This window comes from Aethalodelphis obliquidens, unplaced genomic scaffold, assembly GCF_003676395.1.
Source record: "Aethalodelphis obliquidens isolate GAN/ISIS:26980383/991018 unplaced genomic scaffold, ASM367639v1 scaffold110, whole genome shotgun sequence".
NCBI classification, from domain to species: Eukaryota; Metazoa; Chordata; class Mammalia; order Artiodactyla; family Delphinidae; genus Aethalodelphis; species Aethalodelphis obliquidens.
The window spans coordinates 1943240-1969688 of NW_020838054.1; the positions used below are offsets into that span (position 1 = coordinate 1943240).

Below are 26449 nucleotides of genomic sequence, written 5' to 3' on the forward strand. Positions count from 1 at the left end.
TTTTAAAATTCCATAATTCCTTTGATATTTCTGTTGGCTTTCTACAGTGAAGACAAATTTTCTTCTCTTCCCTTTCCTCCCTCCCTCCCTCCTTCCCTCCCACCCTCCCTTCCTTCCTTCCTTTTTTTTTTTTTTTTCCTGTTTTTCAGTGTGGATTCTCACGTTTCTCAATGGATTGCAATCCTTTATTATTATGTGTTTTGATGCTCGAATTTTCCCTGTTTGACCCGTGAGAGCCCCACTAAGGTGGTTCCTGTGTCCTTTTGACATGCCCCCATCATTCTTTAAGTCTTTCTTTACTTTATGCATAAAATACCCTGGTTCATCTTGTATTTTCTCTGTTCCAGCCCAGGAATCAGCTATTTTCCAAAGAAGACTTTTAGTGGAAAATGACATTTAAAAAACAAGACCTGGGCATTCCCTGTGCATATTGCTGCTGGGATGCAATTGATTCTAAGCCCTCTTAGGAGATAGAGCTAAAACATACATGTGTACAGATATATACATACGTACATACATGCATATATTCATACGTCTATCATGTATTTCTATATTTATCTATTGCTCATATAGACTTCAATACATATTCATGTAGACTTCAATATATATGTATATATTATACACACGCACAGGCACACACACGTTAAAAACCATGAGTTTGCACTCATTCCTCTGATTCCCATCTGATACCACGCAGTTCATTCTATCCTTTTCCCTTTCCATATTTATAACTCCCTTTTCTGATTTAAGGAAACCTTGATCCCATTACTTACCGTATATTAACTTATGTGCTCAGTTCTAGAATACACAGAGAGCAGTTCCAGAATTGCTAATCCATGGCACTATGAAAGGAAGCCTACTAAGTAACATACAGTATTTGCTTAGATTTCTTTTTGTGTTCAGCTTAAAGGTATATTCTTGAAAGACTGTATTGAAAAATTGCCTCCCCCCACCCGCCACCCCTTGCCCAGTGCAGTTATGTTATTTATTTGAAATACAGTTCAGTTCATTTGTTTCTTTTGGAGTTTTTGAATTTATTTTTCTTCTTTTGAAATCATTGTGAAACATTAACATGGTTCCAAGTGTCAGAACTTTTTCACTTAAAAATATAATCCTGGATCTTACTCCACATCAGCTCATAGAGCTCGTCCTCAGTTTAAAGCTTATTTTAATTAAACAGAGCCCTAGTAAAAGAATTTATTGCTTCTTTGCCTAAATAAGTCACTTTGGTTTTTTATTTTGAAACTTATTCTCAAATGCCAGTATCTGAGACACTGTTTAAAATGATGACAGGATTATACAGAGGAAACAATAGAATCCAAGAGAGAAAACTAGGAAAATGGCTGATGTAATAATTGAATAATCAAGGAAGGGATTGAAAACCTGAATTTTATTATGTCTGCTTACCAGCTGCAAAAGTGAGGCGCCAAGGTCAGCTTGACCTAGTTATGTGTCCCTGGGGTTAAATCAAATCATCACTTTTTTTTTTTTTTACTGAGTTTCTACTTTGTGCCAAGTGCTCTTTAGGACATAAAAGAAACATGAGATGCAGACCCTGAACTTAAAGAGCATGAGATCTAATTGGAGAAAGAAGCCAAACATGAACAAAAAGCAAGTCAGATCTTTCAGAATTCAAGAAAATAGAGGCGCTGTTCCAGGATGTTAGATAATTATACGACAAATGGATTGTCCCAGCTTCCAAGGCAGTGGCGACTGCCCTGAGAGTTCAGAGCTGAAGAGCTCCGAGGACTGGCCTGGGAGGGGGATGTCCAAAGGATGAGATTTGAGGTGTTTTTGGAGAGCACACGGATAGGTGAGGGGCAGGGGAAGCCGTTGCAGGAGGTGGGACAGAGAGTGGGTAGGGACAGAGGCAGTACATCCCAGTGGTTTTGAGGAGAGAGCGCTGGAGCCAGACTGCGTGAATTTCACCATTGGTTCTGCTATGTATTAGTGCTGCTGTTATGGTCAAGTCAGTTACCCTTCCAGGTGTCAGTTACCTTCATCTGTAAACGGGAAGGATAATGGTGTCTTTCACGTAGAGATCTTGTGAAGCTTAAACGAGGTAATCCATGCCACATGTAGCGCAGTGCCTGGCACATAATATGCTCTGCTCTCCATAATATTTGCTACTTATTGTGCAAAAGCACAAAGGTAGGAAAGCGCAGGGTATACCTTAAGAAAAGTGAATAAACCGGAATGTTCAAGACGGGAGCAGTGGGGAGTAGAGCCCGAAATATATGTCGAGACTCCACTGTGGAGGGAGCAGCACGGTATTTATATGGGACTGTGTGCTGGGCACTGTTCTATGTGGTTTACATATATCAATCTACTTACTCCTCTCACCAACGCTGTGAGGTAAGTATCACTAGTTTTCCCACTTTACAAATGAGGGCAAATTGAGCCACAGAGACGTTAAGTGATTTGCACAAGGTCACACAGCTTCTCTGTGGAGGATCCTAGGTATCAGATCAAGGAGTTTGAATTTATTCCGTAGGTAACGGAGAGCTGTTGGTGGCTTTTAATTAATGTATAGGTGTGAGGGGGGTTATTTATATGAACTGCCTTGAGTTAAATAATTGCTCGACCAGCCTCTGCTATTACATGAAAAGAGAGAAGGAGAGAGAAGGGGAGACAGGGAGAGAAAGAGAGAGAGAGAGAGAGAGAGAGAGAGAGAGAGAGAAAATGAGAGGGAGGTAAAGAGATATCAATTGATCAGTGGCTCCAGGGCAAAGCAGATGAATGAATAATGCCATTCATTGGTCACACGGTCACCTCCTTTAGCATGTATAGTGGTGCATAATGGAGAAAGTATCTCACTGGGATACAGTTACAACTGTGAGCACACCAAGAACTTAGTTTTGCTAGGTGTGCATTCAGATGAAGTGTATGATCTTAGGATACTTTTCAAACTTGAGAAAATATGCATGTTGTGATATAAGTGCTCGATCAGCAAGCACACAGTGTTAACTAGCCTTGAATTATAGGGGTTTTGGGAGACTTGGAGAAACTTGAATTACCTCACTTCCGGGAGACGTTCGTTTTGGAAGTGGGGGAATTAGTGGTGACAGTGCTTTAATTAGCAGAAGATCATCTCAGCCGACACCATGATGGAAATACTTTTTAAGCTTTTAGAATTTCAAGAGATTAATATTCCACATGTGTTCATTTTAGGTGACATTAGCTTTCTTTCTTCTTATAAGTATACATTATTTCAAGAGGATGATACTCAAATTGTTGAACTAGAGCGGTGATAAGTGTTTTAGTAAACCTATGGAAACACTTATGAATCTGCACTCTGTCAGTCTACAGATTAAGCAAATATATGCCCAGTTCATCTTTCCAGTGCAGTTTAAATATTTCAAACGAAGAATTCTCCAGTGTTTGGAGAATGGGACAGAAACTGGACTAATAAGGGGTTCTCTTCTGCATGCTTTTACATATTTCACTGGTGAGCAAAGGACTTTTTTATTATCAGTACTGCCATTGACATCAGTGGACAATTTAAATCTCAGAATCATAGACATTTAGAGCTGGCAGGATTAGAAATTATCTGGTTCCCCCTCTTCATTTGACCCAATGAGAGGTGAGGCTTAGAGGGTCAGTGACTTGCCCAAGGTCACACATCAAGTTCAGCCTCTCCTCTTCCTCTGCTCCCTCCCTCCCTTCTCCTTCCCTGCTTCCTGAGTTTCTTCCAACAAACGTTTGTGTACTGGGCACCTTCTAGGAGGTAGATGCTATTCTGGGTACTGGGGACCCAGCAGTAAATGAGGTGGCAGTGCCCTCTGCTCTCACAACTCCAGCTGGAGACTCTTACTGCCTGTCTTCTAGACTGGAGCTCACACATTCATCTGTCACTCTGTTAGCGATTCACTGACTAAGACAATCTAGAGGGAGAGATCACTTCTGTATTAAACAAAAACACTTGTAACGTTACGCAGCCAGCATTTTGCATATTTTAAGGGATAGGTAGGTAGAGGCAGGAGCTATTAGTTTTAGCTCGATCCTAACAGTGTTTTCAAAGCCAGAAAGACCGACCACTCCAAGAGTGGATGACCAATGGGAAATTACTTCTAAACATATTACTCATGATGAAAAAGCATGCATTTTAGTGTATGAATATTTTATTGAGCAAAGTGCCTGTGAGTAGCTTCCGAATTTTTGTAATAAGCAGCATGAAATATAGAATAAATTTCGTAATTGAAACAAGAAAGGTGATTACAAAAGTATGGCTTTAAGGGGGCTAATAACTCCTAGAAAGAGCACCCAGTGCATAACTGCTGGAGCATTACAGCGCTAGATCTTGAGAAAGGCCTGTCGTGAAAGTTTGACTTGAGTCCTTAGAAGGAAACATCACTCTGAAGTTGCCTTTAGCTCTTTGCTGAGGGAAAGAGGCTGTATGGTGGAAAGTGCCTGAACTCGACTGCATCACCTGGCTCACCCAGAACACCTTTGCAGATGGGACAGATCGAATCCAGAGTTCTCTGTGCTCCTACTGCAAAAGCAGATGTATTGGTTTAGAGATATATTTGTTTTTCATGCATGCTTAAAGATCCGCTCAGTGTTTTCTTAGGTGTTAGTCCAAGTCTCTGTATTCACGTCCCACAGTCTCCCGATTACCCTGCATGCACTTGGCGGGTAGTAGGCATCCCAGGCAGGCTTGTTGATTACGTCGATTTTTCATGGGTTTCTGCTTTCCCCTAAAGGCAGTCCGCCGAGGTCCTCTTCAGGGAGCAGCAGTGCGTGTAAGCTGTGGTGGCTTCAGTAGTCCTGAGACTGGTTCTTTGGATGTCGTCAGTGGACTTTTAACAGCAGGAAAATAGCCTGCTCTGTTACTCTTTCTAGCACGGGCTCTTAGGCGGCGCATGTACTCGCATGGGCATATACATAGAGTGGGTTTCCAAGTTCATGAAATGTCAGTGTTAATACAGAAGTGGCAATATTGGTTCATATGTGTCAAATGTAGACATGTCTAATGAAGTTACGGGAGTCGGCCACAGTCACTCTTTGAAACGGTGGAGTGCTGGTAAATGCTGACACTTTAAAGGTTTCGGTCGCGACCCTGGCCGAGGCCTGGGTGTGCAGCAGGCAGTGCGAGTCCCACAGCTGTCCCCTCATCAGGACTCCCCTTTCTTACCCCCTTCCGACTTTTGAGTTTGCCACTTTGCGCCAAGAGATCAAACCAGGAGGAACATTCTGTAGGCCAGAGGAGAGACTGACCTACGACTTCTGGATTCCAATAAAGAACACAGTGAGGCCGTGCAATTGTTCAGTGATTCAAGATTCAGAAATTATCACGTGAACTTTCTTCCCCCAGACCAATCATTTCCTGTCCACATTAAAGAAAAAATCAAAACCTAAGTGTAAACGGATGAGTAAGCTTTCCTTTCACTGTGAAAAGTTGTGCTGTAAAGGCAGAAATATCAAAGCATGAGACAATTGACAATTGTCAATTACAATTGACAGCTGTCAATTACCAGCTTACCGAGTCTAGCTTACCAGAGCAATGTTGTGTTTGGTTACCTGCACGCCCCTGTCTTCTTTTTTTCTAATAATCTGCCCCGGAATGTTCGAGACAGCTGGCACGAGGCTAGACTGAAGTGAGTCCCAGAGCCCCTGGTCTGTCTTTCAATGGAGAGTCAGCTCTAGGACTTGTAGTAATGCAACAATGCACTCGGAGTTCGGCTCTCCACACCTGCCACGGAGATCAGACGGGCCGCTGTATGTCATTGACTAAAAGAGAGGGAACCCCGACCGTCCATGGATGTACATGGCACGTGGCCAGTTAAGAGCTGAACCAGGTTGGAATTCGCAGCAAGGGAGTTGGAAAAGTGCCCTGGTCCTACCTAGCCCAGCAGGTCTCAGTGCAGTGACAAGACAAACTGCGTGGCAGGCTTCGAGAACTTTCCTCTTTCAACAGAAGGCGGAAACACAGAGGCAGTGAGAGGCATTGCACTGTGCTGATGTGGCTTTTTCAATTTGCTGTCACTGATGCCACCGATGTTAATTCTGGCAGGGTTAATTATGAGAAATTAAAAAGCCACTCCGAACAGACCGTACCCTTCGGTCTCAGAGAAAGAGTGGGCTCTGGCATGAGCACATTTCTTCATTAATACCCATCCCCAAAGGGCTACTCCATGCAGCGTTCCGAATATGAATCCTGAACTTGCAGGGGCGCTGCAAGAAGCCAGGGAGCTCGGATTCAGAGGAGGGTGACTGCTGCTTCTACCCTTTCAGGAAAATACTGCAGCGCCTGCCTGGAAACCACCCAGCTGGTGACATTTGGAAAGGAGAATTTATTTATTTGCATGTTGGCATGTTATGAGATTTGAAATATGGTTTGTACTGCATTCCGTGTAGACGCCACTGCATCCGGGGTCTAGGGGCAGCTGTGTAATCCATACAGCCGCTAACAGGTAGGTTTGCAGAAGCCCTGGAATTGTTTGACGTTTAGTATGTCACCCAGTGGCTCTAGGGTATGCATTTCTCTCTCAGGAAAATTTCACCAGCTCCTTACAGACTAGGCTCTCTTCCACCAGCCTAACGTATTATACTAAATAGCAATCTTGTTACCCCAGATACATCATAGAAAGTCAGCTGTGAAAAAATATACCAATATAAATAGTGCAGCTGTAAGGCAGATGCTTAAATTATTTTATTGTAACCTCAAAAGGCCACATTATGGAGGAAGCCCACCTAGAAATGGAAGTAGGTGAAACAGTCAAACGCTGCACCATTTACCTTTCAGCAAAACCAGAGCCCCATTGTTCAGTGGGTTAGGCGCTGAGGCCGGTCACAGAGCAGTTCTCCACGTCAAGACGGTTCCAGAACACAAGTGTGGTTCTCCCTTAGTAAAGGCATCTGCTAATCATTAGCACAAAACACACAGTTGGGTAGACATTAAAATATACTACCTTCCACAGAGAGCAGAGCTGGCGGTGTGAACACAGAGCCGTTCTTGGATTTGCTGTCTGTCTGAGGAGCAAAGACAGCCATTGGCTATTCGGAAAAAAGAAAGAAGCAAATCCATCAGTATGTAATTAGCCCTTCCCTTTTGTCTAAAGATCAGATTGCTCAGGGGGCCTAGACAAGACACTGCTGTTTTCCTATCTCTGTGTCTCCCTAAGCCTCTCCCGTCCTGGTGAGAGGACACCTGCCCAGGCCTGGCTTCTGATGCTGCAAGGCGCACTCTGCGTGGCCAAGCTCTCTGTGCGCTTTTAGGCGCCCCCCCCATGTTCTCCCTCTCTCCCCACCCCTTTCCCCCCCTCTCATGTTCTCCCTCTCTCTCCCCACCCCTTTCCCTCTCTCTCTCTCTCATTTTTTTTCTCTCTCTCTCTCTCTCTCATATCCTCTCTGTTCCTCTCATATTCTCCCTCTCTCTCTCTGTTTCACTCTCTCTGTCTCTCTCCCCCTCTTCTCTCTCTTCCCCCTCTCTCTTTTCTTTCTGTCTTTTATCTCTGGAGCCCTGGAGACGTTGGTGATTCTCCATGAATGCCTCATCTCCTCCCCAGACTCTCTGCTAGGAAGTGGGCGCAAACCCTAACATTGCCTCGCTTAAGGTCCCAGGCTGGCACAGAGTGTGGGATTGCTCCCGACAGCATCCTAGTGACTCCAAAGAAATACTCATATACCCTTTTAGAAGCACCAGAGAGCCGTGAGGGCGAGGCAGAATGGAGCCCCAAGGTTACTAGTATCCAAAGTGAGGAATTTTCACATGTATTTTGTTGCTTTTCTTTTTTTTTTTTTATTCATTTATTTATTTATTTTTGCTGTGTTGGGTCTTCGTTTCTGTGCGAGGGCTTTCTCTAGTTGTGGCGAGCGGGGGCCACTCTTCATCGCGGTGCGCGGGCCTCTCACTGTCGCGGCCTCTCCCGTTGCGGAGCACAGGCTCCAGACGCGCAGGCTCAGTAGTTGTGGCTCACGGGCCTAGTTGCTCCGCGGCATGTGGGATCTTCCCGGACCGGGGCTCGAACCCGTGTCCCCTGCATCGGCAGGCGGACTCTCAACCACTGCGCCACCAGGGAAGCCCTGTTGCTTTTCTTTAGGAGATGTTTCCTACCCCCAAGGCCCAGTAAAATGGGTCCTTTTCATTATGATTTGATAGAGGGGAAGGGTCGTGTGTGCAGGATGACTACAGCATCACCCCGGAAGCCATACGTCTACGCTTGATATTTCACCTTCCGAGAGTCCTTGTGCGTGGCACCTCAGCGAAGAAACTCCTGTTTCCAATTCCCTCAGATGCAGGAGGTGTTTCTCTTTGAATTACTCTTGCTGCCGCGTGGGTGTTACAGACATATCCGTGTAAATGAACTTGTACGTTCATTGAAACGTGAACAATCCTTGTCCAAAAGTGTGCAGACTAGTTTTCCTTCCCCCTGAACTTAGTGTCCTTGCTGTGCAGCTGTCACTGGTATGAGCACCATCAAAAGATAATATTGGATCTAAGGTCCATCCACAGACATGAGCCACCAGGAGTAGGGGGACATAGGTCATCATAGTTAGCTGATGTCCAGCTTCATAGGCAGAGCTTGAACTGGGAGAACACTTTACTGTGTCTGGAAGCTTGTCTACAAGTCTGGTCCCCTGGCTCAACGGTAGGGCAGAGAGTTCCAGAGCTCTGGAGGCTGGAGGCCTGGCTTCCAGGCCCAGCCCCAGTCCTCACAGCTCTGGGTCTTTAGCTAAGTTAATTCACCTACGAGAGCCTCGGTTTCTTTCTGTCTGGAATCAGGCTGAGAGTCACTTCTACCCTGCTTTTGTCACTAGGGTTCAGACAAAATACAGTTACAAGTGCTTTAAATACCAAAAAGTGTCATGCATATACTGGTTATTCTTGTGGCTTGTATATTATGATCTAAATCCCTTATTTAATGGCTTCCAGCCACGATCAGCTCCTTCGAGGCATGGACTGGATTTATTGCATCATTAGCGAAGAAGTTTCCTTTTCTGAGAGAGCCAGAATTACGTTCTGCGTCACGTGGCCTTCCCCAGAAGCGCCCACTTTCAAGTACTAATTTTACGTGCTCTTGAGCATTTGGCCAATGAAGTGGAACAGTTTTGAACAAACATCTTTCCATTCAGACAATTGTTTCAAAACACAGACCTATCATTTCTGATCAGAGCAAAAGACGACGCACCGTTTTCAACGGGACTTTTTTTTTTTTCTTTCCCGTTAAAAATGCGGCTCACTCACAACTTGTTCCTGTCTAAGGAAAATGCTTCCCGCCACATTTCCTCATTAGCTTTGCCTAAGACAGACGCCCGTGTCACAGCTGATGGAGGCTTTATGAGCCTTTTAGCCAAATGAGTGATGTTTGCCTCGTTATGTCAGATCTGAGGGCACTCCTGGCATCTCTCTTTATTCCCTGTCTAACACCATCAATCGAGCAGCTGCCGTGCACCCATGATCAGGCTGATTATGAAAATGTGTTCAGGAGCCTGACGACGCCAATTGTCTTTTATCTGAAGAGGCCAGTAGACGCTGCCTAGGGCTTGCAGTTCTGTGAACAGCAGATTTTGTTCCAAGACGGGCAGGTGAGAATCACCCGAGGCCGGAGAAACTAGGTGAGGGCCCTGCAGCTTAATTTTGGTTGATTATGGAAGATTCTTTGGTCCTTTCATTTTGATTTCATGTGCTGGACAAGGTCATTATTCTTGGGACCATGGGAAGAAAGCTTGTTAAGCCCAAGGCCCGTTAATAGGCAATCTATTTTTTTTTCCCTAAATGCACTTTTTAAAAAGGAAGGGGAACATTTGTTTATAGAACATATCAAATTCCAGCTGGACCTTCACAAAGTTTCCCTGAATGTGTGATGACAGCTTTCCTTTGTTGCTGAAGATAAAAATGATCTGTGAGGTTCTGTGATCCTGGACCTGCTCCTGGCCAGCCTGACTGCATGCTATGGGCCCTGGGCTTTCTTCGGAGCCCCTGGCTTACCCCCGTCCCTGACAGCTGTGCCGTGGAGGTGGCCTATTGCTTTCCCTCCTCTGGCTTCATATTCCCCCAGAGTGCCCACGTGGCATTTTCCCCTTTGCCCCCCACAAAGCCTCCCTTTGTGTCCTTTCTGGCTTGGAAGACCAGAAGCCTGTTTTAGATAATTTAGTTCAGACCCTCGGGTTGCCCTAACAGTCTTTGCAATAGACCATTCTGCAGACCCTGTAGGGGGGCCCAGGCTGACCACACAGAACGACCTCCCCGTGTAGTCAGGAAAACTTGGCCAGACTGTAGCTGGAACTTGACGTGCTCATTTCTAGTCATTTCTGACCGGCTATGAATCGTCTAAACCAGCGAGTTCCTGCGGTGGTCAAACAGTGGGCGGGGGCAGCCACTTTTAGGTTTGTTTAACACTTTTTCTAAATAGTGTATCAGGATTGCATTTCTGTGTACTGACCAGGGGTCTAGAACACAGGTGTGAATAAGAGTCTGATGGCGGATGAAATATACACTTCAAGGCCACCGGGGAACTAAAGAGGGGGTTTGGTAAGGAGCATAGGTTTGCAGCCTGGACTTAGCATCAGCTCGCCTAGGGAGCTTGGGAAACATGCCTGTGTCCAGAATCCATCCGGAGCGCTTAAGTCCGAACCTCTGTGGGTGGTGCCTTGGCACGGGGATGTTATCCCACCTCCCCGGGAGATTTGAGTATGCAGCCAGCGGTGAGAACCACATGTGTGGTAGAAGAAGTGTGAGTTCTGAGTCGAAGATGGGAGTTCTTGGCCTCGTCTCTGTCCCTCATTGGCACTGTGAACTTGAATAAATCATCTCACCTCTCTGAATCTCAGGGTCTTCATTCGTAGAATGGGAATCAGGGTCATAGCTACTGTTTATCAAGGGCTCCCGATGTAAACAGCCACGTGCTGACTGCATCACAAGTGTGACCTTCTTTAATCTTTCCCAGACCCTCAGAGAGTTTGGCTAATTTGTCCAGGGTCGTACAAATAGTGAGTGTGGAAGCCAGACTGTAACCCAGGTGACACTGAGTCCAGAGTCGAAGCTCTTAAGCATCGTTCTAGAAAGTAAGGATGATCTCACCATCATGACAGTTTCTTTGCAGGGGTAAGAATTAAAGGAGTCAATATGTGTTTCGGTACTCTGTAAACTGTACGTGGATGTGCACGGGAAGTGGTTTGTTAGCAGCGGTTGTAGTAGGAAGAAGACCAGGCTGGGGATTTCAGCTGATGAGATGTCAGCCTCAGCTGAGGAGCTGCGGACACGCACGTGTGAGTGTGAGTGGGATGCGCTCACCGTGCATGGACTCTGCGCGCCTCGCTTCAAATTCCTGAGCCAGGCAGGCTTAAATAAGGTCTGGAATCAATTCAGAAATGCATCTGGGACAGCCTCTTCAGGACCTCCTTTATCAGTGTACAGAGCTAACTGTGTAACATCAGGCACGGAATTGATGTTTAAGAGAGAGAGAGGGAGGGAGGGAGGGAGAGAGGCTCGTGATTGTCATATGTGAATTAACTGCATTGATCACACGCATCTAATTTCACTCCTTTCTCAAAACCACACTAAAACTACAATGAAGGGACTTTTAAAAGGGATAAACCCCAAAGGACTGGGAAAATGGGAGAGGAAATAACAAAATTTGGGAAGTTTGAAAACATTGGACGAATAGTAACTGATTTAGCAGATCGAGGAATCCAAGTCCTAAGCCGGCAGTGGGGAAAGTTGAGAATCGATTCACATCACAGAACCCTCAAAAGCCCTGCAAGTGGGAGTGAATAGGGTCTCAGATATAGAGGGTTGGTTGAAAGCAGCGTCAGAAGACCTTAAATCCTTAATTCCCCTCCCTCGCTCTTCCATCCTTCCATTCCCTGACCCCTGCAGAAAATGGAAGGTTTTTTTTTTTTTTTTTTTTTTTTTTGCGGTACGCGGGCCTCTCACTGTTGTGGCCTCTCCCGTTACAGAGCACAGGCTCCAGACGCGCAGGCTCAGCGGCCATGGCTCACGGGCCCAGCTGCTCCGCGGCATGTGGGATCTTCCCGGACCCGGGGGCGAACCCGTGTCCCCTGCATCAGCAGGCGGGCTCTCAACCACTGCGCCACCAGGGAAGCCCAGGAGGTTTATTCTTTGGGGTGGGGAGGATAAAACAGGCTTAGTGGAGAAGAGCACATATAAGAATGTAAAAATAAATGTTCAGGTAACTGAACTTTTACTATAAATATGTTGGAAAGACGGAGGGATGGGAAGGACTTCAGTGTTTGGTAGGGGAAAGGAAGAAAGGCTAAATGCTCCACTTCCGTAGAGGGAAGTCAAGGAGAAAATACCGGAAACTGGAAAATCAACAAATAGCAATACAATTGTGTTATTTAGAGAAAGGGGGCAAGTGCGCAAAGAATGACCTAAAGAAAAGTTGCAAGCAGTTGCCTCTTGAGAAGGGGGATGAGACGGAGGTGAAGTGCAGAGCCGGAGACTGCAGTGCATCTTAAATCTTTTGGAGGGACTTAACTCTGTGTCTTCATGTGCGTACAGAAATTTGATAAAATCCCAAGCATCCGCTGCTCCCTTTTGCAAACACAACAGTGGAAAATACCCTGAGATAGAAAATTAACCAAGTAATAACAGAAACTCCTACTAAGCAGGTAATGGCCAGGAAGGGAGGAAGGGACAGAGAGGGACAGAGAGACAGAGAGACAGAGAGACCACCAGCAGAGAAGCAAAGCTTTCCTCAAACGTTAATTCTGAAGGAGACGCCATCTAACACCAAGGAAATGGGCGACAGTGCATCCGAGGAGCACTTGGTTTGGTTTGACTGTGTAGCCGAGGGGCCAGGAAAGCTGCACAAAGAGCCCTTCATCTAACCAGGTCTCTCCTTTAATTGCTTGCAAATCCAATGGAACCAACCCAAATACAACGGGCGCTTGAGAGGTTGTCTCTGAAAAGAGCATGAAGTGGGACGGCCATGTTCGCACCTCCTCTGTCTAGGAGTCGGGATTTGCCCCGACTTTCGCATGAGCATGGCTCGTCAGCATTTCAGCTCTCTCGATTTGGCCAGACGGTGACATGCTGAACAGTGGGGCAGATCCTAACCGCCAGTTAGCAGGGTTTGATGAAATCCAAGAGCTCAGCGCACAGGCAAATTACACTAACAGATATCTGTAGACATTTACATCATGGATGGACTCTGTAGTTTAACCGGGAGAACATTGGAGATATTTGTTACTTTTTTCATTTCCTTCTATATTGCTGCACAATAAAAACCACCATGGCAATGACTGTATATATTGACTAGCTCCTCAGGGATCGTGATATATCTTGTGACCGTAAACACTCCCTGATAAACTCTCAGCATTAGTAATGAATGACTCTGTGACAATGCTGTGTCAGCATTTCCTGCCTGTCCCCAGGCGGCGACCAAGGGGTTACTGCAGCTGGCCTCTAGAGAGAGGATTGGTTAGCGACATCAGATGGGGCAGATAAGGATGAGGGTGTCTGAGCTGCCATATTTTCTAGGGAGAAGCTCCAGTTTGTTTGAAATGGGGAGTGCCTCGGTGGAGTTTACCAGGGACCTCTGCTGGCAGGGCCTTGCAACACAGAGAACTTTTAAGCTGAGAAAATGCTTAATAGCATTTAAAATCTCCAGCCCTGTTGTTTTGGTGTGTCGCCCTAGGAAAGGCCCTAGAAGGGGATGGGGAAGCAGAGGCGGGCAAAGAAGGTGGTGTGGTCATCTCAATGAGCACGGAGCTGACCAGGGACTTTCTGTCTGTGCACCGGGTAAAACCCACACAGGAACCCTTGATCTCATGTTGTTCTCTGGTATTATTAAGTGAATACAATCTTCATGGCCCACCTGCTAGTGTAACTAATTAACAGCCATTCTCATTAATTACATTGATCAGGATCATAAAATAATTTCAAATTGCTGGATATGGTCCGCAGTTGTGGAATGGTTTCACTTTAATCCCTTAGTGATTTTTTCACGATTAATCAAACGAAATATATGTAGTTATTTGAGCCACTTTTTTCATCTTAGAACTTCAACTCAGGGCAATTATGGTAGACATAAAGTTGGTGCAAATAGAACTCCATTTCATGCAGTAGCTAATTAAGCAATAAGGCACAATGGGGTGGGGGGGTATGATTATCAGGAGATAATCACCCCCCTGGGGAGTCACAAAGCGAAAGGTGCAGTTGAGTACCTCTGCTGCCACAGGTCTGTGATTACCTCCGGATAACCATACACCCTGCCGCTGCCTTGTTGCTAATTGGAAACACTTTCCGTTTTATGCAGAAATAAATTAAGGAAAAACGACTTTGATCATAGGAAATGGTTCACTACAGTGTGAAGGTTTCATCTATTAATAGTGACAACACTAATGTGTGCTTTAGAAGGTGAAATAATCCATCGTACTGGTTCACATCATCTGTGGCTGTTGGGGGCTACTTTCAGTTTATTGTTTACACCTTGGACGGTGCGTACATTTAGTGGTTTGGGTGTGTGAAATGTAATCTTCAGATGCTCAGATGTCTAATAATTAATTTTTCATCCAATTGGGAAGTTCTTGCGTTGAAGGTACTAAACTTTTTTGGAACGAAATCAGAAAAGAAGAGTAGGGTAACTTATATAGTCTAAGAAAGAGAAAAAAATGCATCTGCTAGGCTTCAGCCGTGATCTCTCAGGTTGCTTCCAGCTCTGAAACTTTTGCTGCACTGTACAGCCAGCTCCGGCCGTGACAATGGCAACACACGGCCCTTCAAGCAGGGGAGAATATTCTGGCTCTTTCTAGGACATGGTTCCTCTCCTGTTCTTCCAAAGGAAAAAGGAATAAAAAAAATCAAACCCACACAAACCAAAACAAAGCAAAATGACCAATATCCTTCCTGTGCCGGTGCCAACTGGTAGCGTAGAAGGTCCTGCTCCCTTGGCATTAGTTTCCCCAACCACCAGGCCTAGTTATTTCTTCCTTTAGGAACCATAGTGGGGTTAGAGCAGGGGTCACACAAAAGAAAAGCAAAATAAACAAACAAAACCCCTACTACTCTTACCAGCAGCAAACAAAACCCCTACTACTCTTACCAGCAGCTTCTAAACAACAAAGAGGAGAGGCTAACAGCTAACGGGGTGCCTGGCGGTGTGGTGTTTGCGTTTAATGTCCAGGAGAATTTCATTCTTGTTGACTGTAAAGATATGAACTTCATAGTAAACTTTTTATAAACCTTGTAATAAACTTTATTTTGATCAACTAAACTTCCCTTTTTATTATTATTATTTTTATTATTAAAAATCACTGTATTTATCTGAGTTGTACCTAAAACGATCAGATTTATTTCATTTCATATCTGATCATTAGGGCTTTCTTAAAAGTGAGTGTGTTTTCATTTTAACTCTGGGAAAATAACATAGAACTTACATAGTTGTTGCTTCTCGAAGATGTTCATCCAAATCGGCCCAGGCTTGTTTCAAAATGAGGATGCCGCCTGGGTTAGCATCTGTGGGCGTCCTGAGGGAAATGTAGCCGTGTACTTACTGTGACCCTGTCAAATGAAGATACATTTGTCATATGCAGGATACATTACTGACTTTATGACATGCGACATGCAGAAGTGGCCAGTTGAGTGCATCTCTTCTGTAGAAGCATCCTTCAGATTGCTTATGTTCTGTTTTTAGTGTAACTTCGTTAACAGTGTAATGCATTGAAAAATATGTAGGTAAACCAGTTGGACACTAGACCCAGGGTTCTCCCTTTAAGTGTCGGTTAGTGCTGTTTTGAAAAGAACCGTCTCACTTTAACCTTGCTAACATTTAATTCAGGCCGTGTGGCTTCATGAAGTCAAACCATTTGGCCCCATGTGGCTCTGCTTGGCATGGGGTTCTCTACCACGTAGAAATACTCTTTGGTCAGGGTTAAGGATGAACAAGACGTTATTGAAAAACAAAATAGGCACAAGAAGAAGGTCGGCGATCAGTATGATCTTGAAACATTGGCTTCATACTGAGTCTCCTGGTCTCCAGGCTTATCTCAGCCTCACAGGGGTCCTCAGGCTTACATATGCATTACGAAAAGGAAATGTCAGTTATTAACTTAAGTAGCATAGGTGCGAATTGTAAGAGGGCCTTTAAAGTGCCAGAAGTTGAAAAAGGAAATGAAATGTAGTTATTTATGATAGAGCTTTAGAAATACTTCCATTTGTTCTTGGGAGACCTGGCATTTTCAATTTTAAATTGCGTGCGTTCTTCAAAGTGGCCTGATTCGTGTAAAAATAATAATAAAGGCAGCTTCCCCTATAGTCATCTAAGTGTGCAAGCGTGCGTTTGGCCATGGGTTTTTCTCCCCCAAAGCAAGCAACCGTCAGAACTTCAGCCTTCTCTAAAATGAGAAACATCGTAGTATCTGATGAGTTGAGATGACGCCAGACGAAACTTAGCCGAATGAAGGTCATTTGCGAAGCTCTATCCGTTGGAATTAGTTAAGTTTTTGGTTTTAATTCCTGCTACTCATCAACCTTTGGTGGAGATTATCTAGAGGAACCTTTGCACCTGTAATCATCTCAGGTGTTTTGATCTTTCTAGGCTAACTAAGCAGACCTGAGAAAAAGTCTTGTGCGGAATTGAGAAGCACAATGGGTCTTTAGGTAGATAGCCCGCCTGGTATCAATGAAGTGCGGCTTAGCAATTGCTCATTGGCCCAAACAAGTGGAGGCGGGGCGGGGGCGGTGGGAGGGTGGCTTGATGAGCCAGATGGAAAGGGCTACTTTAAGAAGGGATCAGAAAAGGCACTGCTCTTCTGCTGGCCTAAATCCACTAATCTGATGTTATTATTAGCGATAAGGAGCAGTGGCCAGGAGAAAATCTCATTCTCTGCAAATGTCATTTAAATAGGACTCTGATATTTTCCGGTCAAGTCGACAGGCTTTAGTCAAATAGTGAGCACTTTATTTGTAAATGCGGGAGGGAAAGAAAAGCTTCAGTTCAGCAGTGCTTAGGATGTCAGCTTACCAGTATTGATTAATCGTTCAGAAGTAGCAGCTGCTTCTTTATTAAATGTGCAGCTTGCCATACAGAAGATATCAGGTGTAGGAAATGTTTGTTGACGATTCACCTTTTCCCCGCGATGTGGTGGAACAGACCCTTACATGTTCCTCAACGACCATTCCTGGGAATTCACCTCCTTCCCTCTCCACAAGTCCGCCACCCGCAAACTCCCTGCTGACCCGCAAGAGTTACTAGGGTGAACCTCCCCCAAACAGCTTGTGACTGCACAATTAAAAAAAAAAATCTTTGGCAATATTTTATCTTTTTTTTTTTTTTGGTCATTGTTATGCTCCGTGGGAAGATCTTGCTACCTAAGTACTAATTATAATTATAGATGTAGCGCATATATTGTTAAGGAACCATGTTCTCAGAATTGTGCCTCAGCTCCTGGCTTGGGGAATGAGGCATCTTAAAGAAGCTGAAAGAACTCTTTGAAACCACTAGGGGTACTATTTAGCAAGCTATCTGCTTCACGTTTTGAAATTGTACCCCAGTAAGGCCAAAGCCTTTCTGAAGTTTCCTAACACAGTCAGAGGAGAGTTTATGCTTTAGAAGAATCTGGCATATATGTAACTCTTCAGTGGGTTTACCCCAAATGCACCTTGAAGAAACACAAATCCAATAAAAAAAGCATTCTAACCCTTTCCCATCCTTCAATATCAATTTTCCATTCGTCTGCCTTTAGGATTTCCGAGCTCTTTTAAATTCTTTGGCATTTAACTTCTGTGGCCCTCACTTGGCACTCAGCGTAAATGACATGTGCATGTACTATGTCCCCATTATTGATTTACAAAATATTGCCAATGTATTGATTATTCATTCCTCATTCAATACATTTATATCTAGTGGTTACTGTGTGCTACATGTTCTCCTTACTTGCAGTAAATGGCAAGATAAAGCAGAAGGCGATGCCTGCCATGGATGAAAAAGCATTGGCTAACGTGATAGGGAGGGATTGGGTGAAATGGTGGAGTGCAGGCACTACGTTTCATAGGGTGCTCAGGAAAGGCCTTTCAGAGGAGGGGATATTTGAGCAGAGACCTGAAGGAAGAGCCAGAAGAGTATCGCATGCTAATTGTATAGCAAAGGCAAAGGCTCTAAAGTGTGAATGAGCTTGGCAATTTTGAGGGAGAGAAAGGAGGCCAGTATTGACATGAAGAGAGTAATTAAGTTGGAACATGGCATGGGACCGAAGTTCGAAAGGAAAGAAGTAGGCATTGGAGAATTTAAGTCAGGCAGTGACAAGATTTGATTTATGTTTTATTAATAAAAATTTGCTCCGGCTTCAGTATGGAGAATGGATTGGACGGGGTGATGGTGGAAGCAGGGAGGTTATCATGGCAGCTGTCCAGGTGAGAGTTGATTCTGGCTTGGACCAGAGTCATGGAATTACAGATGGAGGGAGAAGGAATACAGTTGGGAGAGAAACAGATGAAACTTGCTCATGGGGTTGAGTGAACATGAGGAATCAAGGATGACTTGAGTGTGGCAGTTGAAGCCGTATGGTGAGTAGAGGTGGAAGGAGGTAGGCAGTGTAGAGTCAGAGCTAGGAGCTCCAGCTTTGGAATGGAGTGGTATTGTTTTTGATCCTTGGACAAGTTACTTCGCTTCTCTATGCCTCACTTTCCTCATCTGTAAAAGGTGGATAATGGTAGCTATTCTATAGATTTTAAAAATGGAATCTGTAAGAACTAATGCTGGTAAAATGCTTCGCACAGCGCATCATTAATAAATGCTCAGAAGACAGTTAGCAGCCAAGTGTTAGGAGACAGACAACTTTGGAGCTTTGTGTGAGTTTCCTTAACTAACTGATGGGGAACCTCCCCCCACCATGTGAAATTTCTGTTTTGACATATTTAAAAGTCGAGTCGGTAATTGCAGTTAGCCGAGGGCAAATGTCAGTAGCATAACTGGCTGTCTTGGAATATTTTCCCCACAAACCATGAGAAATAACAACAGAAGAAAAGTAAATTGTACACTAAACCAGACGCTCAGCATCATTTGAAGACAAACAATGCCAAAGGTGTGAAATAACTGTGAGTAAAAAGTTAAAGTTGCCAAATCACAGTGCATGATCTCATGCTTCTGCCCCACCCCTGCTCTGATACAAGGCTTTTCAGTGATCAAAGGGAGACTGAGAAAAACTTGAAAAAGAGCTGACGAGTGCAGAATTCCCTAAGTTCGGGTATGTTGAGACTTTTTTTTCCTTGTAGCCTTGATATAACAGACCGGCTAGATACAAAATCTAGCGACTTTATTTCATTGAATTTTGTGTTTTTTTAATGCTGCTCCACTGTTGCCTTGGTTTTGTAAACTCTGATGCCGGTCTCATTCTCTTGACTTTGTAAGTTATTTGATGGTTTTTGTCTAGAGGCCTTGAGAATTTGTCTCTATTTTTCAAATCTAATAATTTTACTGCCATATATCTTTAAGCTGATCATTATGGATAATTTCCCCAGGTATGCAGTGAGCCCATTCAGTGAAATTATTTTAGGTCTCTTTCTATTGTAGGAACATTTTCTTGCATTACAATTTTAAACGTTATCTGTTCCAGCATTTTGTTTTTCTTTTCGAAGGACTCTAGTAATATGAATATTATTTATTCTTTGCCTTCCTTCCATTTCCACTACTTTCTCTCTAACCCTTTTACATTTTTTCCCCTGTGTCATTGTAATTCTCTTGGTTGTTTTCCTACATTTCTTCAATATCTCTTATTAATTTTTTATTTGAATCTATTCTCCTCTCTGCACCTTTATTTTTCAGATAATTTGTCTTTTCCATTTCTTTCCTGTATTTCATCAACTTACTTTTCATTCTTTTCTGTTTTTCTTGTACATTTAAAATTTTAGTTTCTGAATTTCTGACTCACGGTGGTTTTTCATATCTTCAGATGCCTTTTGGAGAATATTCTTTTAGAGTATATTTAATTCTTTTACAGTGTTGGCTTACAGTTTTCTTGTGCTTTATAACTGTTTCTTGGAAGGGGAATTTCCTCAATTGAGGAGTACAAAATTTCACTTCCTGTGTAATGACACGTTCACAAAAATTCACCATGTTTTGGTCACAAAGCGAACATCCATCATTTTCATAAAGTAGAAATGGTACAAACAACACTCTCCAATCACAGTATAATAAAACTAGAAATCACTAACAAAATAAAAACCAGAATGCCACTTTTATCCAGATATTTTAAAAGCTCCAATTAAACAACTCCTGCCTGGAAGAGGAAATACAAACTGAGATTATAGATTTAAAAATGGAAATAAAAAAACTACACATAAAAACCTATCTATGGGACTTGCCTGGTGGCGCAGTGGTTAGGAATCTGCCTGCCAATACAGGGGACATGGGTTTGAGCCCTGGTCTGGGAAGATCCTACATGCCATGGAGCATCTAAGCCCGTGCACCAAAACTGCTGAGCCCCCATGCCACAACTACTGAAGCCCGTGCACCTAGAGCCCGTGCTCTACAACAAGAGAAGCCACCACAATGAGAAGCCCCCGCACCGCAACGAAGAGTAGCCCCCGGTCGCCGCAACTAGAGAAAGCTCGTGTGCAGCAACAAAGACCCAATGCAGCCAAAAATAAATAAATAAATTAATTAATTAATTTACAAAATCTATCTATGGGATGCATTTAAAACAGTGATCAGAGGAAGATTAATTGAAGTGAACACTTTTACCAATAAAAATGAAAGAATGGAAATAAATGAGAAAATACCCAGATCAAAAAACTAGAAAAAGAACAAAGTAAATCAAAAGAAAGCACAAGGAAGGAAGTAATAAAGGTTAAAATGGAATATAATGAGATACAGAACAGGAAAAAAAAAAGAGATCTAATCCATACATCAAAATCCTGTATTTTAAAAAATTATGCAAATAGAGAAACACTAGCGAACTTATTAAAGGAGAAGCAAAACTATGAAATGAAAGATGAGAAGGAAGAAATACCCATTTGAAAAATCACAAGAGAATACTTTTCTGACATCTATGCAAACTTTATTTTATTTTTTAATTAAAAAAATTTTTTTGGCTGCACTGTGGGGCACGCGGGATCTTAGTTCCCTGACCAGGGATCGAACCTGCGCCCCTTGCAGTGGAAGCACAGAGTCTTAACCACTGGTGTGCCAGGTAAGTCCCTATGCAAACTTTAAAACTTAGATAAAGTTGATAATTTCCTAGAAAAGTATGGATTGCCAAAATTTAGATCGTTTGATTTAGAAAGCTTAAATAGATCAATATATATAAAAGGAATAGAGAACATTATTAATGAACTACCTCACAAAAAAGCTCCAGGCTCAGACAGTTTCGTAGTTTTGAAACTATGTGTATATTAGGGTTGATCAAACATGTGAATGTTTTGTAGATAATGAGTGTAGTTTTCTCACTGTTGGAAAAGGGAGTTACAAAGAAACAAAGAGAGAAAGCTAGAATGAAGCTTGCAATTGGAGGTATCAATATGAACTCATATATTTTAGATAGATTGATAGATGGATAGATAAGTAGATACATGTGTGCATACATATCATATTTTCTAGCTTGATCTGCTGCGAGAGCGTAAAAGTAAATGACACTCTCATAGCGTGAGCATAGCTGGCACTCAGATTTTGGTTTCTAAATACCATACCCTAATAAGTGGAACCAGGAACGCTTGGGAAAGTGATTGATTTCAGCTGGGGCAAGAAAAGTATAAAATGAGTCTGGAATATCTTATGGAGCTAGAAGTAAGGCAGTCTAAAAAATGACCAAGGCATGTCAAAACGTCACAGGAGCCAACATGAAAGAGCACAAAATGATCAAATCCCAGACAATATAAACAATAAAATAAACAATGATAGTAATGGGGTATAACTCATAGAACAAAATAAGTATCCATGAGTTCATACTGCTATGAATTGAGTGAATGAATGATGAATGAAATACAAAGTCATGATTTGAGGAAGACCATGGTATAATAGTGGTAGGCGTTATTCACCAATGGATACTAAAATCTTTGGATGAATGTTTGAGGAGAAACAAGATGTTAGAGTAATCTCAAAGTATCTCCTCCAAATTTTGATCAGTTACAAAGGAAAAAAAAAATAGTAACTTTAGCAACCTAGCAGACATCTCCTTAACTAAGTGATGGAGGTTCACATCACCAGTAATAAGATATATTGACATCACGACTCCCTGTGGTGATGCACTGAGAAAAGTTAAGATAACTTCAGCATCACGGCTGTGGTATTCTTGCCCAGACGCGTAACCTCCATGTAATCATGATAAAATACCTGACAAAACTAAACTGAGAGACCGTTTGCAAAATAATTGACCAGTATTCATCAAAAGTGCCAAAGTCATGAAAGACCAGGAAAGATGTAGAATTGTCGCAGATTGGAAGAGGCCAAATAGACACGACTAAATGCAACTCGGAATCCTGAATGGGATCCTGTAACAGAAAAACAGACACTAGGGGAAAACCTGGTGAAATCTAGTTAATTGTGTTTTAATAATGTTGATTCCTTGTTCTTTTGATAATTGTATTGCAGCTATGTAAGTTGTTAACATTATGGAAAGCTGGGCAGAGGATGTACACGAATTCTCTGTACTGTGTCTGCAGCTTTTCTATAAAGTCTAACGTTCTTTCAAAATAATAAAAGGAATTAAGTCAGATTTGCAGATAGGTTTATTACACTTTCTAAAGCCAGCCCACTTTCTAGCAGCCTTTATATTTTACACCGTGTTCCCAAGCCCTGTAAATGCCATAGCATGTTGTTATGAACAGAATGTTTATATCCCCCTAAAATGTGTATGTTGAAACCCTACCTCCCAGTGTGATGGTATTTAGAGGTGAAGCCTTTGGGAGGTGATTAGGATTAGATGAGGTCATGGGGGTGGAGCCTCATGAATGGGATTAGCACCCTTATAAGAGTCATGAGAGAGCTTGCACCCCTCTCTGCTCTCCTCCGTGTGAGGACACAATAAGAAGGCGGCCGTCTGCAGCCCCGGAGAGGGCCCTCACCAGAACTCGACCATGCTGGTATCCTGATCATGGACTTCCAGCCTCCAGAACTGTGGGAAATAAATGTCTGTTGTTTAAGCCCCCCAGTCAATGGTATTTTTGGCATAGCGGCCCAAGCTGACTAAGACACATACGAAGGGTCTACAGCAGATTTTTCAGTTTCTGTACCATACGAAGATTACCCATTTTCAATCGCTTAATGCTAAAACTAGATTGGATATAATTGAATCTTTGCCGATTCAGGTGACACTTCCAGATTTTGCAGTACCTCCAAGGTCATGATTACGAACACCCAATTATCATTGCACAGCAGAAGAGATACACACAGCGGTGCCAATTAACAGAGATTTCTGGTTGACACAATGCCACATAAATGAGATTTTTCCTGATTTAGGCCCGTGTTAATGAGAGTGAAATAAATAACTTGCTCTCTTTTTTTCAAAGCATTCATTCTGAGGGCACTTGACCTCATTTCTGGGCATTACACACCTCTATTGCTCTGAGGCCACGATAAGAATTTGGCTTCATGTGCCAAGCACCTTTTTAGGGTTACAAGCATCAAGATGGAGAGAAGAACACTGAGATTTTATGATGAGCCGAGTATTCCAAGAGGAGGGAACAGAATCTCAGGCAGGTAGAGTAACTGGCCCCCGTGCTCACTCAGCTAGTATGCAGCTAGTGAATAGATCTTTCACCCAAATGTTCCAGATTCCAAAACCCAGGTTCTTTGCACTATCTCAGGTTGTCTCTAGAATGGGGTACACAATCATTTGAGGACTTGGCCCGTCCAGACTAGAGGGCAACAGCAAAGCAGCACACACCACTCTGTCCAAATACTTGAGGAGTGCCCTGTACGTCACGGATATGTGACCTACTGCAAATCGTTTCTTTCATCATCTGAAGATTCGTATCAATGAGTTTATGACTTGGAAACTTTATTTTGTGTTTCATTATTATAAGGGGACAAGTCTCTTTGAAATGATTCTAAAAATCTCTGTGGTTTCTTTTCTCTTCGGTAAGTTCTATACTGGTAGTGTGCCCGTAGGCCTTTGCTGTCTGATCAGACCTAGAAGAGGGGACGATACGATCCATGAGACCAGGGTCCTCCGTCAGCACGGACGTCTCTCTCCATCTGGTATTTGATTAGAAAGGTTAACAACAGAGCCATGGTCGGTTATTGGATTATACAGTCTGGAATTCTCAGCCCTGGTTTGGACATGCCGCAGTGCATCAGTGGATTTGCCCACACGGTGTGATAAACTTATCCAAAGGTTCTCAAAGCAAAGTTAATTTTAATGAATTTTTAAAGAAAGAAATACAAACCGTGAAGCACCTCTCTAAAGGAATGGGGAGGGTGTCATGAAATCCGAGACACAGAGAATTGTATCTTCAGAGTCTCTGGGAACTTCTGGCCGCCTGGTGACTTTGGGGAGGTTGCCTGACTCTGGAAGAGGCAAAAGTTTCGTTTTTTGTCTGTTTTTGGTAGAGGAGTTGGTGAAATACTTTCAACTGTTCTGCACTCATCTCCAAAGTCTGCATTTTACATCTTGTCCGGAAATTCAGTCTTAGTTCGTAACGGCATACATGTGTAAAGGTGCTTTTAACAACAGGAATGTTTAGTGCAGTGTAGAAAGTCTTTGAGCCAAATCCTGTCTTCAGTGTGCACTTAAGTTTCCATTAAAGGAGAGCGGCAACTGAGCTTGCAGAGCTGAGGGTAAAATTTGAATTCTGCTGTAGGAAATCAGAGCATTAGGAGCTGGGATATTGAATTTCACTTTTCCCCATGCTGACATTGACTTTCCTGTGGAGCATCACACACTAGTGAGATCTAGTTCAGTTGCATGATTTTTTAATTTTTTCTCCACTAACCTAAATCCAGAGATACAAATCCAGAGCTTAGGGGGGTCTCATGTAGATTTGTAATATTCCTGAGGGTCTGTGGGATCTTAATCACTTTCATATTTTATTTATAAAGCAAATGTTCCATGACATTGAAACATTAAATGCATTATACTCAGCCATGTGCGATGTATAATTTTCTAAAATCTCTGATTAATTTAATATGGGTGATTTTCATTCTTTGATATGTGACCTTGCTATAATTTATAACAAGCTATAAATATTTGAAATACCGTGGAAATGTGATTTGGGGAATAGTATTAACACCTGCCTTATATGCTAGTTGGGTTATATTAAAGCTCTGAAGGTACATGGGTATGTTTCTGGGATACTCTTTGATCTGTGTTCCATCTGAGTCTGTGTATGTAATGATTGGCTGGATTATAAGGGGTTCTCACTGTTTTCTTAGCTTTTCATCCAAAACCAAGTCGAAATTTTGGGAACTTTATGGCAGCATTCCTTCTTTTCTGCACTTTGTAATTCTTGTCGAAGCAGAGCTGCCAGAGGACTTCCCTTGCTGACTCTTCCCTTCCACCCCACACATTCCCAACTCAGCCGCTGAGTAATGTGAACGTCGCTGAATGTCGCATCCCTGCTCTGTAAACTAGGATGGATTGTTCAAAGAATTAGGGATTGCACACGTAGAGAGAGCGAGAGCCTGGTCCATAGGGTGGGTGCTTTATTATCATCACTGCTGTTCACTTCCTAATTGGAAATGACTTGGGATTGAGTCACGCGTGGCGCAGATGGTCTCTGTGTTGATGACGTGGTGACTTGTGTTAAAGGATGCCTGAGTCCTAGTTCAGGGTTTACTCTACTTGATCACGGTGCTCTCTGCCTTCTCAGTATTCCATGGCAGATGAGGGCTCTGTTTTTATGTATTTCCTCTCCAAACAATAAAAAACAAAACAGAAGCAACAGTCCTTGCCAATGATGAACATTTAATGAGGGCCGTGCAAGTTGTGCTTCTCTTTTCTGCTTTCCCCCTTTTATTTTGAGGGAGCTACGAAAGATATGGCATTGCTTCCTTTATGGTCCGCAAGATTAGGGATTTATGCAGTCAGCTGGGGCTTGATTCCCCCAAGTGAATTGCTGCCTTTCCAGCTGGGTTTCTGGTGGATAACATGCCCGGAGAGGCTCGGGTGTTGATGTGGCCGACACACCGGGTGCTCCTACAACCTGGCATTTGGAAAATGACATCAGGTTTTCTCCACAGAGCGTTACACTGGCCTCAGCTGGTCATATCAGCCTTTGCAAAGTCCTCTGTGTTAAGAGTTAGAATAAACTATATTTTTCCTATATTTTAGTCTCCATATAAACAATACATTCCCCTTAAAAGGTGATGCAGGGAGCTTGTTAAATGGGAAATAAAGCTAAGGAACTAAAAACACTTTAAATAAACTGTAGTAGTGAACCCTAAAAGCAGTGACTTATTAAAATAATGTTTTGTAATTCTTATTACTCAGCCCGGTGTTTTTCAAATATTTTTCTGTCTTCATAGTGTTCCCAGTGGGAAACAGGAAACAGGCCCGTTTAGGAACTTTATAATGTGACTTTGATTAGACAGAGACCGAAGCTTGGCCA

At 43.1% G+C, this 26449-nt stretch overlaps 1 protein-coding gene across 1 annotated transcript in view; it reads left to right on the top strand.

The window, feature by feature from the left end:
• The window catches only part of AFF2 (ALF transcription elongation factor 2), a 487389-nt gene that overhangs the window by 89856 nt on the left and 371084 nt on the right, over positions 1–26449 (top strand). The gene's annotated exons all lie outside the window — the stretch shown is intronic.